At 42.7% G+C, this 18,095-nt stretch overlaps 1 protein-coding gene across 4 annotated transcripts in view; it reads left to right on the top strand.

The window, feature by feature from the left end:
* MIPOL1 (mirror-image polydactyly 1) overlaps positions 1-18,095 on the top strand; it is a 339,635-nt gene that overhangs the window by 60,820 nt on the left and 260,720 nt on the right. Inside the window, exon 2 of one of the 4 annotated variants that reach the window (XM_056545245.1) lies at positions 13,475-13,699. The exons of the other annotated variants lie outside the window; for them this stretch is intronic. The gene's annotated coding sequence lies outside the window, so the exon portion shown is untranslated. The remainder of the gene's footprint in view (positions 1-13,474; positions 13,700-18,095) is intronic. 4 annotated transcript variants of the gene reach the window in all.

Raw genomic sequence — 18,095 nt, 5'->3', positions numbered from 1 at the left:
TGGGTGATGTTGGCCTTTTTTTTCCATTCCCATAAATGGCAAGGTAAAATGAAATTCTGCAAAAAATCTGCCATGTGTGAGTATAAAGAGAAGTTATTGAATTCTAATTATTGAAAGGACTAATTTAAGACCCCTGCGATCTCCTGTACAGAGCCCCATCTCTCCCTGGGAGTGGCACATCACGACCCCTGACTGAAACATGGGTGCCACACCCCCTTCATATATCTTTATGGCAGAGTCTGAACATATCCCATAGAGATATATAAAGGGGGCGTGCAAGCCCACGCATCGGGCAGGGCTCGTGACACGCCGCTCCCGGGGAGAGCTGGGGCACCGTACAGGGGATTGTGGGGGCCCCAGCAGTTGAACCCTCCGGGATCTGAAACTTTACATTAAGTTTAACTGTAATTTTAAGTATGAGACATCTCCTTTAACAGATGAATTAACAACCTCACCAGAATACGGCAGTTCTGGTCCTTTTTAGACTATACTTCATTGAGCTCAGTGAAACACGTGTTGGAGTTTAGTTCCTATGATCTGTATTCTTCTTTATTATTGTTTTTATCTCTGATAATATTGCTTACAATTTGTGTTCTTCTGTATGGGGCATACTTACCCTCGTGCTCTACTCTACCTAATATGGTAATCTTTTGATATTTTCCTGTATGGATCTGTGCAGATATGTATGTTAGTGGTAAACTGGGTCCGCACCATGTGTCCTGTTAGTGGAGGGCTGAGTCTTTATAGGGGTCTAAGTAGCCCTAAGGTAATTAGATTTCTCTTTATTTACATTTCCCTCCCAGGGTTTGGATTGTAGTCATGTGGGACATTTTGTGTGGATTTATGTATAAATATTCCCTACAAAATGTCTGATGTGCAGGAAATAAGCTATTCAGTCTATAGTTGGACCCTGAAATGTAGGGGCAATGAACATTTAATCCTGAAGAGCAATATAGACATTTCATGAGGTCGAATAAGGTCCAGGAAGCCAGTTTGTCAGATACGTCAAGTTTTTTCAGTTGTAAAAATTGTGAAATTTAAATCTATAGAGGGAAAAGGGTGAAGCAATAAAAGAGGTAAATTGATCTATTTCTGGAGTCAGAGTTTAGATGTGAGACGAGATTATGCTGTTTTTGAGCTTGTGATAACATGGAAAAGCTTCTGGGTCTTAGAGGAAGAGAGTAATAAATGTTACTTTACTCATGGTGAACCACCAGGCTGTAGGTAGGTTCACACAGGGCCAGCCTTAGAGAGGTAGAAGTTGCTTACAATGGCCGGCATTTATCGTTGTAGGTGTAAGTGAAGCATTTATCATTGTAGGTGTAAGTGAAGCATTTATCATTGTAGTGTAAGTGAAGCATTTATCATTGTAGTGTAAGTGAAGCATTTATCATTGTAGTGTAAGTGAAGCAGTTTTCTACACCTTTTTTTGTGTGCTGGTAGGAGCACCACATTTATTAAATGGTCACAGAACATTTGATAAATTTTGTGCAGGTCACATTTTCTGAAATTTCTTTACATACCCCAAAAAGCTAAGCTAAGTCTGGTCTGGTGTACATTTCAGTGGCTTTGTGTCTTTTTTCATAAAACCCTTCCATATCATGTGTATTGCCAAAATCTGTGGATTGCAACTCAAAATCAGCAGAAATGTGTAAACCAAAAGGCACTAATAAACCCTGCTTGTGCCTTTTTTGCGCCTTTTCTAGACACAAAAAACAGTCTAAGGACAATGATAAATGTCAGCCTATATGTGTAAATTAGGTGCCTGTAGCCAAGATGGCTTGGGTACCCAGAGTTTGAATCCCCAACCTACTGAAGATGTAGCTACTTTTACTACAGCTCATTGAGTAGACAGTGTTATTTGGTCACCTTAAAGGGGTACTCCAGAGAAAAAAACTTTCATATCACCTGGTGCCAGAAAGTTATACAGATTTGTAAATTACTTCCATTTAAAAATCTTAATCCTTCCAGTACTTATCAGCTGCTGTATACTGCAAAGGGAGTTGTGTATTTCTTTTTAGTCTTAACCACAATGCTCTCTGCTGACACCTATCCATGTCAGGAACTTTCCAAAGCATCAGCAAATTCCCATAGCAAACCTCTCCTTCTCCAAGATACCTTTTTTGAGAGAGAGGTGCAGAATTGGTAAATATATTAACGTTGATCGTCAATGGGCCCGATCCTTTTCAGTCGCGAGAGATAAGCTGCCACCAGAGGTATTTGGTAGCAGCTTATTTCTCTCTCGCCATTGAAAAAATATGCACCCTCAGCTGAGCATTGGTGGTCCTTGCCGGCCTTTAAACATTCCTAGAGTAATGATGTACCACAATGTCAATGTTCACTGCTGCCAGTTACTGGCCTCAGCATCGCTTCTAGTGCGTGATTAACAGCAGTAGTCATCTGCCTGTACAACATCTCATTGCTGCAGGAAAATAAAGGCCAGTGAGGACCACCAGGGGATCCATTCTAGAACTATAGAGAATTAAAGTGATTATCCAGGAGGAGAAAAAGCAATACTCCCAGTGCTTCACTTCAAATCATTGTGTGGCATGTTCTCGCCCTCACAGGATGATCGCGGTGTCATACCCGCCCCCCACCCTACAGGAGGGAGATTAAAGTGGAGCATCAGAAGCGAGGAAAATATCCCTTTTAACTTGTGAAGAATTTTTTTTTGTTTTTGTAATATGTCCTGAAACTAGGAAACCTGTCATCAGTCTAACTTGAACTAACCTGTCGGTACAGATAGTGCAGGTGGCACTGATGACAATGATACTTACCTTATCCCGTTCTGTACTGTGGCTCATCTGCAATCTTCCGCTGTATCTTCTGTTCTGGGCCCGACTTGGAGCATGGGCGGAGCTTAGTGACGTCACTGCTGCTGTTTGCTAGCAGCAAGATCTAGCAGAGAACAGCAGCAGTGACGTCCGTAAGCTCTGCCCATGCTTCAAGTTGGCCCCTGAACAGAAGATACTGAGGAAGATTGCGGGAGACCAGAGCATGGAAAGGGACAAGGTAAGTATCGTCATCAGTGTCACCTGCACAACCTGTCTTCATAGGTTAGTGCAGGCGACACTGATGACAGATTTCCTTTCGTTTCTTGAACTCTCACATGGTTCTATGCTAAAATCCACATCAAATTGGTGTTGGTTTTAATCTGTATCAGAAAGTAAGACTAAGCAGCATAGTACTAATTCTTGAAAATTCTGCATGCAAAAAAGCCATGTATTAGCCCGTTTTGACACAATCTAATCCTTTTTCGAACCCGTTGATCGGCAACTGCACATCCATGGTAGTAATCTCAGTCTGCCAGGGATTTCACGGAGCCTTATGAAAATTTGTAGGCAAATTTGTGTCGTGTGGATGTACCCTTTGTGTTCCGCTCTCCTGCATTGTTCTATTAATTGTATTTGTTTATAAATTGTATGATTTGTTTATCAGTTCTATCCCTCTTGTTTACGACATAATGCCGTATTCCCATTGGTACAAATTATCATTTAGTCCTCATGTATTGCTGCTAATACAGAAATACCTGGTTGTGAAGTAAAGATCATCGTGCGTGTATTTATGAAGGAGTTATATGGCGGCATGTCGGAATAACCTTGAGACACCGTACGGGGGCTGCGGGCTCCTTCCTCCTTCAGAATGTGATGTTGTTATAAGGTGTTAATAATAATTACATTAATTATGATTGCACTAGTCTTCTCTAAATCTTGGCAAATGTCTCTGCTCCTCTCCTGCAGCTGTCCTCTGATCACTGTAATATGATTTTATAATCCAGTCTCCTTCTTTGGCATTCATCAATGTATCCAACTTTACAGACAGATGTGTTGATTCAAGGCCTGGCATTATTAATTGCCCAATTTATTAACCCACCTAATTTCTTTCTTCCTAAGAAGGAGAAATGGCATTAAGTCTGTTTTTTCTGGATCCTTTCTGTCCCCCTCCCACAGTTTAATGTCTAAATCCAAATTCATAAAGGGACTACGATCTGGTCGTGTTGAGCTATGGGATTCATAGAGCTTTCCCCACAAGCCCCTTTAATCAGAATTACACTGTCATTAATATTCATAAAGCCAGCAGGAACTCTCTTGGACCGAGAGAAAACTCCATGTGCCTCCTCCCTCACAGCCCACAGCTTTATTAAAAGCATCTTAAAAAATTAATGAAGTCGAGAAAGTTAGCAAGAAGTGCGGTGTTAAGCGATGGAGGGGGTGCGCGTGTCATAGGGAGCCGTAGTGTTGCCTTGAGATATGCCGCTGGTTGGCCACTCGCAGCGAAGGATATGGGCGGTCATTTAACAGGATTTACATGCATCGGCACATCAAACTTCAAATCGAATAATAAGCAGCCTTCCAAAGTAATTAAACTTACGGTGTACAAGAGAAGAATAAGAAAACAAGACAATGACATGGAAGGATGCTGCAAATGTGACTGACATCCCAAATGGAGAAACTTAACCCTCAGTGTGCCCAGAAACATATCCGTGTTATACTGCTTTTATTTAGTTTATGAGCTGTTCAGGATCAGAACATACTAAAAAATATGCCTCATTGTAATTATTTATGTTGCACCAACATACTCCAGAGTGCTGTACAGAGATTATCATCTTTCACATTGGTCTCAGTCCTCATTGGGGCTAAAAGGAGTACTCCAGTGAAAATTTACTTATCCACAGGATAGGGGATCAGTAGCTGATCGCGGGGGTTCCAACCTCTGGCCCCCCAACCCCCCCCCCTCCGCGATGACCAGGATGGGACCCCGGCGCTCTCAGTGAGGAGTATATGTTGTCTACCGGTAGACGGCAAGCGCTCAATTCATTTCTATGGGAGCGCTGATCATACCTGAGAGCTGTACTCTGGTCCTTCCTTTGCCCCATAGAAATAAATGGAGCATGTTCTGGCAGCAGCACACGCTCCTCACTGAGTGTTAGGCTCTGTCCTGGTGAACATGGGGGCCCCACCAGTGGAATCACCCGCGATCAGCTACTTATCCCCTAGGGGATAAGTTCATTTTCATAAGATCTCCTTTAAAAGCCAAATTCCACATAAACCTATCAGTATGATTTTGGTGATGTCGAAGGTAACCCGCACAAACACTGGGAGAACATAGAAACTCCATGTAGAGATTGTCCTTGGCCGAATGTGGACCCTAGCACTGTCTCCACCCTTAAAAATTTAGGCATTCTACTGGCATGTAAAGAAATGCTTCAATAACTATAGGAGGTGCAATGGTAGCAGTCGCACTTGGGCTTCAGTGCATGAGGAGGGCTCAAGACACCTCTACCACATAGTTAAGACAACAGTTTTATATAAATGGCATATGGTGGATGGGGACCCTGTTAGAGATTTTGCACTGGGATCAGGGAACTGCCAGTTACGCCTCTAGTAAGAGGTTTACTGGGGGAAGGTCTGTGGCCTAAATTGTGATTGACTAGATACAAGAGTCTATTAAGTTTAACCTATATCCCTATTGTATCCCTACTGTGTTGATCCAGAGGAAGGCTTGGGTGGGTTGTTTGGTAAAAAAATATATTTAAAGGGGTATTCCAGCAGAAAACTTTTATTTTTATTTTTTTTTAGATCAACTGGCTCTAGAAAGTTAAACAGATATGTAAATTAAAAAGTAAATTTCAATCACACCTCAAGAATATCACCCTACCGGGTTCACAATGAAGAAATACTGCAGACAGGTGGTTTGAAAAAATTAAAGATTATTTTTATTAACAATTAAAAATTAACAATTAAAATAAATAAAAAAGATCTATTAATATTTATTTATTTAAATTGTTAATTGTTAATAAATAATCTGCATTTTTTCCAAACCACCTGTTTTCAGTATTTCTTCATTGTGTACCCGGTAGGGTGATATTCTTGAGGTGTGGTTGAAATTTACTTTAGAATTATTCATTTTGGATCGGTGGGGATCGATCTTTTAACCACATTGACCTTGAATACCCGGTTGTGAGCTGCACACATATCCTCTTTAGATTTGTAAATTACTTCTATTAAAAAAAAAATCTTAATCCTTCCAATAACTATCAGCTGCTGAAGTTGAGTTGTTCTTTTCTGTCTGGCAAGAGTGCTCTTCTGACATCTCTGCTTGTCTCGGGAACTGCACAGAGTAGAAGAGGTTTGCTAATGGGATTTGGTTCTACTCTGAACAGTTCCGGAGATAGGTGTCATCAGAGAGCACTTAGGGCTGGTTCACATCATGTTTTCTCCCATACAGCGCATATGGCAGGGGGGAGCTAAAACCTTGCGCTCCTGTATGCCTTTGTATGCGCTCCCGTGTGTAATTAATTTCAATGAGCTGGCCAGAGTGAAACGTTGGGTCCGGTCGGCTCATTTTTGTGCCGTATGCGCTTTTACAACCGGACCTAAAACCGTGGTTGACCACAGTTTTAGGTCCGGGGAAAAAGTGCATACGGCGCAAAAATGAGCCGACCTGACCGAACGTTTCACTCCGGCTTGCTCATTTAAATTAATTACGTACGGGAGCGCATACGGGAGCGAGAGGTTGTGAACCCAGCCTTAGACAGAAAAGAACAACTCAACTTCAGCAGCTCATAAGTACTGAAAGGATTAAAGGGGTACTATCCAAAGGATAGGGGATAAGATGCCTGATAGCGGGGGTCCCGCCGCTGGGGACCCCCGTGATCTTGCACGCAGCACCCCGTTACATTCAGTCCCCGGAGCATGTTTGCTCCGGGTGTGATTACTTGCGATCATGGGGCCGCCCCCGTGTGACATCACGCTCCGCCCCATCAATGCAATGCGTGCAGGATCACAGGGGTCCCCAGCGGCGGGACCCCCACAATCGGGCATCTTATCCCCTATTCTTTGGATAGGGGATAAGATGTCCTAGCACCGGAGTACCCCTTTAAGATTTTTTAATAGAAGTAATTTACAAATCTGTTTAACTTTCTGGAGCCAGTTGATATATATAAAAAAAGTTTTTTACTGGATAACCCCTTTAAGACACTTTCTCTTGTGCTATCTGGCCAATTACAGGTTTTTATTTACCATAAGGAGTGCAATAGCAAAAATTCGTTTTAATGACGGCGCCCATTTAAATGATGTGCCCCAAAAAAATAATTATTAAATCAAACAAACATTTCAGCAGGATAGCCGTGCATGATGTAAATAGGGCCAAATACATGGATGGACCAAGGCAACATCTTCCCTTTCTTAGTGGCTCCCCACTGACTTAGATGGTCAAATTATATAAATGTATCATATGTATCCAAACCTAAGGCCCAATCCCTTTTGGCGTTTGTCAGTGAGGTACTAGCGCAGACTGGTTAGAGCATCGTGTGTGACTTGCTTTCTACATGTGTTACATCATACTCGGTGGCTGTGCCAGAACAGAATACAATCTGGAATCTCGGGGTGGGTGTCTTTCATAAAATCAACAAATGCCTGAATAGACATGATTCAAGAGCACATTTCCATCTGTCTGAAGAATTTCTAGTTTTTGCGCTTCAGTCGTTAATTAAATTGGTTTAGCATATTGATACCGATGGGGAACTTTTTCTCTTTTTTGCTTTTTTTTCCTTTCCCCCTCTGTAAGTTATTTATACACAGTAGTAGTCTGATCAATTCCTGCCTTTCTTCTTTCACTCTTTTAGTTTCCTTCGCTTTTCTATCTCATTCTATCTCTTCTTCTCTACTTCTTTTTATTCTCACTCCCTTCTTTTTCTTTCCTTTCTTTTCTTTCCTTTTCTTTCCTTTTTCTTTTCTTTTCTTTCTTTTTTCTTTCTTTTCTTTCTTTATTCTCTCTTTTTTCTTTCTTTTCTTTTCTTTCTTTTCTTTCTTTCCCTCCTTCTCTCTCTCTCTCTCTCTCTCTCTCTCTCTCTCTTTCTCTCTCTTTCTCTCTCTTTCTCTCTCTTTCTCTCTCTTTCTCTCTCTTTCTCTCTCTTTCTCTCTCTTTCTCTCCCTTTCTCTCCCTTTCTCTCCCTTTCTCTCTCTCTCTCTCTCTCTCTCTTTCTCTCCCTTTCTCTCTCTCTCTCTCTCTCTTTCTCTCTCTCTCTCTCTCTCTCTCTTTACAAAAATATCTTTATTGCATACAATTTGGACCATTTTTCTAGCCATTTAAAAAAAAAATTTACTTTTTTTTTGACAATTTATGGACTACAGCAGATTTGAGACTGCTTGCAAAACAAACTTTTTTTGAAACCTATATATGTCCCCAAAAAAATCCCCAGTTGTTAGTGACTACATGGCTTAACCCTTACTGTCACAGTACACTGAATAATTTTACTATAAAGTGGCCAAGCCTTTTAGTGGATTAATAGACGATGTACCAATAAATGTAATGGCAACAAATGTGGACCATGTGTGACCCTAAAACACTTGTTCTTTTGCCATTTTATCATTGAAAATAATAGCTTAGAAACAGTGGGGGAGATTTATCAAAACCTGTTCAGATGAAAAGTTGCTGAGTTGCCCATAGCAACCAATCAGATCACTTCTTTCATTTTGCAGAGACCTTGTCGAAAATGAAAGAAGCGATCTGATTGGTTGCTATGGACAACTCAGCAACTTTCCATCTGGACAGGTTTTGATAAATCTCCCCCAGTGTGTGTACATTGCCTTAGTGTAATAGCACATCTATTTTCGTTATGTCTAGGCCGTTTACATTTATTTGCCTGCAAATATCATGTCGTGTTTTAGTTGTTGAGAAGAACTTTTATTAGTCTTATATTTTATTTACTATTTCTGGTTCTTTTGGGTTTTCAATGGAAACTGAGATGACACGTTACGTCTACAGCATCAACTATTATACGGTGAAGGAAGATAACATCACTCAGACTCTATAAAGGAGATCTCATATTACAACAGCTTGGACAATACGAACATCCATTACCGGTTACATTGGCAAAATCTGGGAATTTATAAACAGTCAGTCAGACACTGCTGGGATGGGATTCAGCAGAGCTGGGAATCTACGCTAATAACCCTGTATTGTTAGAATGCTTGATATATATTTATAGATATTTATGGAGCTGATAAACATTTCCAAGTGGGCTTATATGTGATATGAAGACTGATTTGCAGTATCTGGCACTAGTCTTCTATCTCTCCTGTCGTCATGCTGTATAATTGAAGAAAAAATAAGCTGTACTGAGTATTTGAGATCCGGATTGTAGACTACACTAAAGTTGTCCATTTTCTATAAGGAGTTCAAGTGCTGCGTACAATTTTTTTTGTTGTTCAAAAAGTCAAAGTACTATAACCCATGTGTTACCTCTGTTCACCGCTCAGTTTGGTGGATCTTACTGATCAGGATCTGGTGAGCTCAATGTAATCTTTGTGATACTGCAGCTGCATTAAGAACCATAGTATAACCCAATGTTTTCCGGCTAGTGCTTTAGTGGTAAACCTGATATATTGTGGGGCACACAGTACCAATTTCACTAAAGGGTTGAACATCGCAGTCAGCCAGTGCCTGTCATGTGAGGAACATACAAATCCATATGACTTTTACATTGCTGTTTCTCCATATATTTTAATATAACTATATATTTTAATGAGATAAAGGCTTACAGCATCTGTTCTTCCCTTTTGCAAAATACATATAGAGGTAACAGAAGAGCTCCTCAGCTTTAAGGGTACCATGGAACTCAGGAGCTCTTCTGTTCTTTATGATTCAATTATACACTCTACTCTATGGTTCAGTAGAGCACTCCACTCTGTGGTTCAGTGGAGCACTCTACTCTGTGGTTCAGTTGAGCACTCTATTCTGTGGTTCAGTTGAGCACTCTACTCTGTGGTTCAGTTGAGCACTCTACTCTGTGGTTCAGTAGAGCACTCTACTCTGTGGTTCAGTTGAGCACTCTACTCTGTGGTTCAGTTGAGCACTCTACTCTGTGGTTCAGTTGAGCACTCTACTCTGTGGTTCAGTTGAGCACTCTACTCCATCGTTCAGTAGAGAATTATCTAGTGTTCATTAGAGCACTCTACTCTCCACCTCAGGCACATGATAGCTGCCAATGGAGCATCACTGCGCTAGTCTGTGACATGCTGGGTTTAGCATTCAGGAAACACTTAACGAAAACTAGCTCTGTACAAACGAAAACCATGATGGCAGTGCCTAAAGGGTTATGAATCGGTCTGCCATTTTGAAGGAAAGGAAAGCACCACAGGCTTCACTTCGACCTCCTTTCAAATCTGACAGGACTATCGATAGAGGGAGGCTCTTAACATTTTCCTAAGGCTAGTAGGCTTGTTAGGAAATTGGCCCTATGGTGTGTGCCTGAGACAGGGATGTGAGATTGTCCCTATAAGGCCCCGTTCACACTACGGCATTGCCGCGGAATTTCCGGGCGGAATTCCGCGGACGCAATTCCGCAGTGTGAACTTTAACATTCGTGTGAACGGGTCTCCGCGAGACCCGTCCACACTGCGGAATTTCAGCGGCGGACATTTCCGCCGCTGAAAGTGTTCCGAGCAAAGAAAGGACATGTTCATTCTTTGCGCGGATTCCACGAGCGGACCATAGCCGGCAATGGTGACGGCTCAGTGCCCCGCGGCCCTAGCGCTGAAGTATCTTCGGCGGCAGGCGCCAGGCGGAATCTCCGCTTGCGGAATTCAGCCGCGAGAATTCCGTAGTGTGAACGGGACCTAAAGGTGGCCATACACCTTCAAAAACTGTTGGACAACCCAGGTTTAGTTTGGAGTATTAATAAAAGATCCCGTAAATCTTATTTCAATAATACTTTACAGTACCAAATTTTCCAAGTGTTTTTGCTTCAAATGAGGGTAGTCAAGAACTACAATAAAGATTAAAAGGGTACTCCGGTAGAAAACTTTTTTTTTTAAATAAACTGGTGCCAGAACATTAAACATATTTGTAAAAATTACTTACCGTATATACTCGAGTATAAGCCGAGGCCCCTAATTTCACCCTAAAAAAAAAAAAAAAAAAAAAAAAAAAAAAGTTATTGACTCGAGTATAAGCCTAGGGTGGGAAATACATCATCCCCCCCCTGTCATCATCCAGACCCCTGTCATTAACATCCTCATCATCATCACCCTGTCATCATCCAGACCCTCATCATCATCACCTGTCATCATCCCCTTGTTATCATCCCACACCCCCCCCTTCATCATCCCCTTGTCATCATCCCCACCCCCCTTCATCATCCCCTTGTCATCATCCCACACACCCCCCTTCATCATACCCTTGTCATCATCCCCACCCCCCTTCATCATCCCCTTGTCATCATCCCACACGCCCCCTTCATCATACCCTTGTCATCATCCCCACCCCCCTTCATCATCCCCTTGACATCATCCCACACCGCCCCTTCATCATCCTCTTGTCATCATCCGCCCTCAGTGGTCTTCAACCTGCGGACCTCCAGAGGTTTCAAAACTACAACTCCCAGCAAGCCCGGGCAGCCATCGGCTGTCCGGGCTTGCTGGGAGTTGTAGTTTTGAAACCTCTGGAGGGCCGCAGGTTGAAGACCACTGCGGCCTTTGACATCATCCAGCCCCCTCTCACCCCCTTTAGTTCTATACAGTACACGCCTCGGCGCTCGGCGCTGGTCCGGTGCTGCAGGACTGTCCGGTGAGGAGGTCGTCCGGTGGGATAGTGGTTCCGGGCTGCTATCTTCACCGGGGGCGCCTCTTCTCCGCGCTTCGGGCCCAGAATAGATGCGTTGCCTTGACGATGACGCAGAAGTACGTTGGTAATGAACGTACCTCTGCGTCGTCGTCAAGGCAACGTGACTATTCTGGGGCCGGGCTTGAAGCGCTTAGAAGAGGCCTCCCCGGTGAAGATAGCAGCCCGGAACCACTATCCCACCGGACGACCTCCTCACCGGACAGTCCTGCAGCACCGGACCAGCGCCGAGCGGAGGCAAGTACTGTACAGAACTAAAGGGGGTGAGAGGGGGCTGGATGATGTCGAAGGCCGCAGTGGTCTTCAACCTGCGGAACTCCAGAGGTTTCAAAACTACAACTCCCAGCAAGCCCGGACAGCCGATGGCTGCCCAGGCTTGCTGGGAGTTGTAGTTTTGAAACCTCTGGAGGTCCGCAGGTTGAAGACCACTGCGGGTGGAGAGTTCACTCGTGTATAAGCCGAGGGGGGTGTTTTCAGCACGAAAAATCGTGCTGAAAAACTCGGTTTATACTCGAGTATATACGGTATATTAAAAAAATCTTAATCCTTTTAGTACATTTTAGCAGCTGTATGCTACAGAGGAAATTCTTTACTTATTGAATTTCTTTTTTGTCTTGTCCACAGTGCTCTCTTCTGACACCTCTGTCTATGTCAGGAACTGTCTAGAGTAGCATAGGTTTGCTATGGGGATTTTCTCCTGCTCTGGACAGTTCTTGATACAGGTATCAGGTGTCAGCAGAGAGCACTGTGGACAACACAAAAAAGAAATTTAAAAAAATAAAGAATTTCCTCTGTAACAAACAGCTGCTAAAAAGTACTGAAAGGATTAAGATTTTTATTAGAAGTAATTTATAAACCTGTTAACTTTCTGGCACCAGTTCATAAAAATAAAAAATAAAAGTTTTACACCGGAGTACCCCTTTAAATAAAGGTTCTAATAAGATCTGTAATAAAGTTGCATAAATTCTACATATTCCACCGTTCTTAAAGGCTTGCCTTGCCCACATATTACCAGTGATTACAGGGGACCTGTCATCGTGTTTTTAGTGTACAAAGAAAGGTCATGGCTGTATAGGGCTTTTGACCCTGAATTCGTACACCCATTTCATTAGCTAATTGACCCCTCCAGCAGCAAGATATAAACATTCTAAAATATATGCAAATAAGGTTTAGGAGCCCAGTGGGCATTCCCCAGAGGTAGAGTCCAGCACATTTAGTCCCTCCCCTCTGTGTTCTGGTCACCTCCTCTACCCCCCTGAGTGACAACCACTAGGCTGCACTGTAATCTAGCAGCTAAGGGAAACCCCCAGTCTAATTTGCATATCTTTATAAACTATGATATCTCAGCATGGCTGTATAGGGCTGTTGACCCTCAATCCATACATACATATCGTTAGTTAATTGACCCCTTAAGCAACAAGATATAAAAATGTAAAAATATGCACAAATTCGGCTTGGGAGCCCACTGGGCATTCCCCAGTGGTAGAGCCCAGCACAGTTGGCCCCTCCCCTCTGTGTGCTGGGCACCTCCTCTACCCCCCTGATTGACAATCACTAGTCTGCACTGTAATCCCTCCTCTCCACTGTAATCTAGCAGCTGAAGTAAACACCCAGCCTAATTTGAATATCTTTTTACACTATGATATCTAGACACTGGAGGGGTCAATTAGATACAAATTCAGGGTCAAAAGCCGTATACAGCCACAGCCTTACTTTATATCCCAAAAAACTTGTAAAAATGTCTGTTTTAACCGGTTTCTCAACTTCCGGCAACATTTATAAAGTAATTTTTTTTATATATGTGTGTTTAATATTATAGTATATTTGATTCTATTTACTTATTATGCAGCCAGCCTGGATATTCCATATTGTGGCCTCCAAATACCTAGAAGACTTGTTAGCTGCCGTGAAAGTCCTCGTGGCATTTACGACGAAGGATTAGACGACGGAAATGCTAATTCGCTAATCACTATCAAAACAATGAGCTTCACCGGGGTTAATTTGTGGATAGAGAAGGTCACTGTTCTGTGTTCCCGATTCGGGGCAGGAGGGGGCACCGCCTCGGCTCCTCCAGGTACGCAGACGCTCCTGCTGCGTCTTTTCCGGTAATTACTCCCGGAATATTTGTTGCTTGCTTATGAATTAACTTGCATTTATGGAACTAAATCATTGCAATCATTTAATTACACCTGAGGAGCTGAACTATAATTGCTTGCCACTAACAAGGATCTGCGCTGGCTTGAGCTGTATTAATTTGGTGTTTACTTTTCGGAGTGCTAAAAGCATTAAAATGATTGTGCGATAGGATTACATTTTACTAATTGCTGCCATTCATTAGCTGGGTAAATGGCGAGGGAGATAGCGCTCTGCGGAAGGGCGGATTGCTGATGCTGGCATGTTTAGGCACTAATCTCTAACAAGTAAAAAAAAAAAAAAAAAAAAAAAATATGGAAATGCCGGCTTACTCGGTGTGCCCTGTTCTGTAAGCCACTGCTTAGCGGTAGTTTTAGGAATGATGTGTAGCCGCACCATTAAAATAAATTCTGACTCTGTTATTTCAGAGTTTTCCAAAGAGGATGCCTCCAGTTGTTGCAAAACGACAACCCCCATCATGCCCGAACAGCCTTCGGCTGTCCGGGCATGCTGGGAGTTGTGGTTTTGCAACAGCTAGAGGCACTCTTTGGAAAACACTGTGCTAATTGATCCTGAAGGGTTCTCATTCATTGGAAAATGCACACAATTCTGCACAATGTGCAGCAGCTAAACAGGGCACGCATGACCCTACCTTTAGGGTGCGTTCACACGTGCGTATTTTTAGCTGCAGGAGATTTTCCTACCCTTTTTGAAGTCAATGGGCAGCAAAACCTACTAAAGAAAATATGCAGCAGATCTGCAGCAAAAAATATGCATGTGTTAACGTAGCCTTGGTGTTGGGTCACGCATATCGTATAAGCTGCGTATTTTCTGCATTTGCTACCGATTGACTTTAAAGGGTAGGAAAATACGCAGCAGCAAATATGCAGCAAAATACGGAATGTGTCACCCTACCCTAAGGGCTCTGTGCAGTGAGGACAAGAAGGGCTCTGTACACTGAGGACAAGCAGGGCTCTGAGCACTGAGGACAAACGGGGATCTGTACAATGAGGACAAGCAGGGCTCTGAGCACTGAGGACAAGCAGGGCTCTGAGCACTGAGGACAAGCAGGGCTCTGAGCACTGAGGACAAGCAGGGCTCTGAGCACTGAGGACAAGCAGGGCTCTGAGCACTGAGGACAAGCAGGGCTCTGTACAATGAGGACAAGCAGGGCTCTGTACACTGAGGACAAGCAGGGCTCTGTACACTGAGGACAAGCAGGGCTCTGTACACTGAGGACAAGCAGGGCTCTGAGAGCTGAGGACAAGCAGGGATCTGAGAGCTGAGGACAAGCAGGGATCTGTACATTGAGGACAAGCAGGGCTCTGTACACTGAGGACAAGCAGGGCTCTGTACACTGAGGACAAGCATGGCTCTTTACACTGAGGACAAGCATGGCTCTTTACACTGAGGACAAGCAGGGCTCTGTACACTGAGGACAAGCAGGGCTCTGTACACTGAGGACAAGCAGGGCTCTGTACACCGAGGACAAGTAGGGCTCTGTGCAGTAAGGCTCTGTGAAATGCCCCCGGCTCACACAGCAGGTGGATTGACAAGCCAGGAGCCTGCACAGAGCCCTGTTTGTCCTGCCACACTCTCAAGGGTATAAGTACTTGTCCCTGGTGAAAAGTCCTGGAAGCCAATGCTATATACTGATTCAAACTGGCTGCTGCGTCGGCTACCAGTTTAAAATTAGACAGCACGGTTCACGGCCACTTAAGGATAGTGACCAGCGGCTGCTGCTGCGGAACGGGCGGTCCCACGTCACCCCTGGGGACTTCTCCCAACACACTAATGTTTTGCAACACCCAGTTTGGAAAGCACTGGTATAGGTCATAGATCTTCAAACTATGGACATCCAGCTCTTGCAAAAATACAACTACCACAATGCCCGGACAGCCAACCGCTGTCTGGGCATACTGGGAATTGTAGTTTTGCCACAGCTGGAGGACCACTGGCCTAGGTCATAAGACCCACAATTGGGCCAGTACATTTGACCGTAATATATACCCACATTCAATGATAGACAAGAGGGTGGCATTCAACATTTCAGGGGACATTGTGAACACATCCAGCATAGTCTGTGAGACTGAACAATCTGCTCTGTATGTGAAGGATTTGTTTTTTTCCCCATATAAATCCCATATAACTCTGTGTCAAGCGTGAAGTACATTGGTGCCACCTTTGTGACTCGAGACACGTCCTCAGATTACCACCTTAAGGTCAATGATTTTGGTTGCTTGCACATAAACAGTTATATGGTGCAGTGACTCGTAGGGCCGTGATTGGTTATAAGACATTAGACCTTTTTTTATTGGCAAGTCTCTGTCTATATGAGATTTTGGGTATTTTGCAATCGCTTGTAAATGACAATAACTAATCTCCAATTACGAAATACTACCAGCGGAGTATTCATTCTCAGATTGCAACGTATTCACTATGTACATTTACAATACTGTAGACACAAACTGTACGTACTTTACAGGATTACAGAGAAGTGTATTAATCTAATACTAGTGTCATAATGATGGGAGGAAATCGGCTGGTTAACCCCCTTGTTGCCGGTTTTACTGCCTGAGCAACTTCATATTGCACCTTAATGATGGCAGATTGGGTGAGGAATATTCTTTTTGCTGCATTAAAGTAATAGGAAGTCTCTGAGGTCTTGGTCAAGTGGCGGACAGATTTTGTTGATAGTTCTTCATCAGAACGATGTCTTAGATGTGACGTGAGCCAAATCTACAAATATGACTCTTAGATGTAGATAACTTTAGCACTAGTACTGCCCTACAGAAAAGCCTTTTACAATGTATGACTGGCTTGACCTGTCGTTCTTTACTTTTCTGGCCTTAAAGGGGTACTCCCGTGGCAAACTTTTTTTTTTTTAAATCAACTGGTGCCAGAAAGTTAAACAGATTTGTAAATTACTTCTATTAAAAAATCTTAATCCTTCCAATACTTTTTAGGGGTTGTATACTACAGAGGAAATGTTTGACTTTCTGCATTTCTCTTATGTCATGACCACAGTGCTCTCTGCTGACCTGCTGTCCATTTTAGGAACTGTCCAGAGCAGGAGAAAATCCCCATAGCAAACATATGCTGCTCTGTACGGTTCCTAAAATGGACAGCAGAGGTCAGCAGAGAGCACTGTGGTCATGACATAGGAGAAAAAAAAGTATTGGAAGGATTAAGATTTTTTTAAGAGAAGTAATTTACAAATCTGTTTATCTTTTTGGCACCAGTTGATTAAAAAAAAAATTTTTCCACGGGAGTACCCCTTTAAGTATGCATAAATATGAAGCACCCCAATACTGAAAAAGGATGGAACTCCAAAAACTTGTGCGTTATGGTAATAATATTCCTCAATTTGTACTTCCTAGATGTGACATGTAAGCCTTTGTTCATTCTAATGTCATGGGTTCCTTTGTTTAGCTATAATAGATATGTTATTAAGCAGAACTTGACTGATTTTAACCGGTCCCATTGACTTACTGTAGACTCTATCCACATCATGTTTTTGCAGTATGTTACTGGGAGAACTTTTTTCTTACTCCAAATGTAGGGGTGTAGAGTGAAATAGGAGACAATAGCTGTTTCACGCATCTTTGTGCTTCATCGGGCCTCAGGCCCGATGAAGCACTTGGATGTGTGAAACGGCTGTTGCCTCCTATTCAGCTCTACTCCCCTACATTTGTTTGTCTCCCCCTGATGTGAGTATATAACTTAATAAATAAGAAGTATTGCGGTCCTTGGTGAGTGCTGCTAATTTATTTCTATTGGGAATGAGGTTTTAGAAATTTTCTTTTACCCTATAAGGGATTATGCCTAGGATGGAGAAGGCAAGGAGTGTTTTATGTTTCAGTTCCAAAAATGTCCTACCCAGATTGCTTCACAAAGGCCTCCATGTTTCCCACCATGGTTGCTAAATATCCCAGTAATTTTTTTAAATTTATGATTATTATGTTACATTATTATTACATTTATATTATTAGCCACTGGTGATGAAGACTGAGCTGTTTTTTAGGGAAGGTGTTCCTGATTTTTTTGCCAAGTCACCTACATATCATTGCTGTGGTCAAAGTGTGAATATTCTAATAAGACATTTCTTGCTTTATGAGGGATAATCTGCCAGGGCTTTTTGTGGATTTGGTCCAGGTTACCACTGACATCTAGAACTGCAGACTGCTCAGTGCCCGCTTTCTAGAAGTGTTATATGGGTGACATACATGTTTATATTGTTTCTGCTAATTTTCTATTGAAGGAATAGATAATGATGATCTAAGATGGTTTCTTGTTAGCATCCAATCATTGACAATGGTAGCAAGAGATACTGGGCA

The sequence above is a fragment of the Hyla sarda genome, chromosome 11, assembly GCF_029499605.1.
Source record: "Hyla sarda isolate aHylSar1 chromosome 11, aHylSar1.hap1, whole genome shotgun sequence".
NCBI classification, from domain to species: domain Eukaryota; kingdom Metazoa; phylum Chordata; class Amphibia; order Anura; family Hylidae; genus Hyla; species Hyla sarda.
Note: the sequence above shows the minus strand (reverse complement) of the source record. Positions and strands in the feature narration are given on the sequence as shown.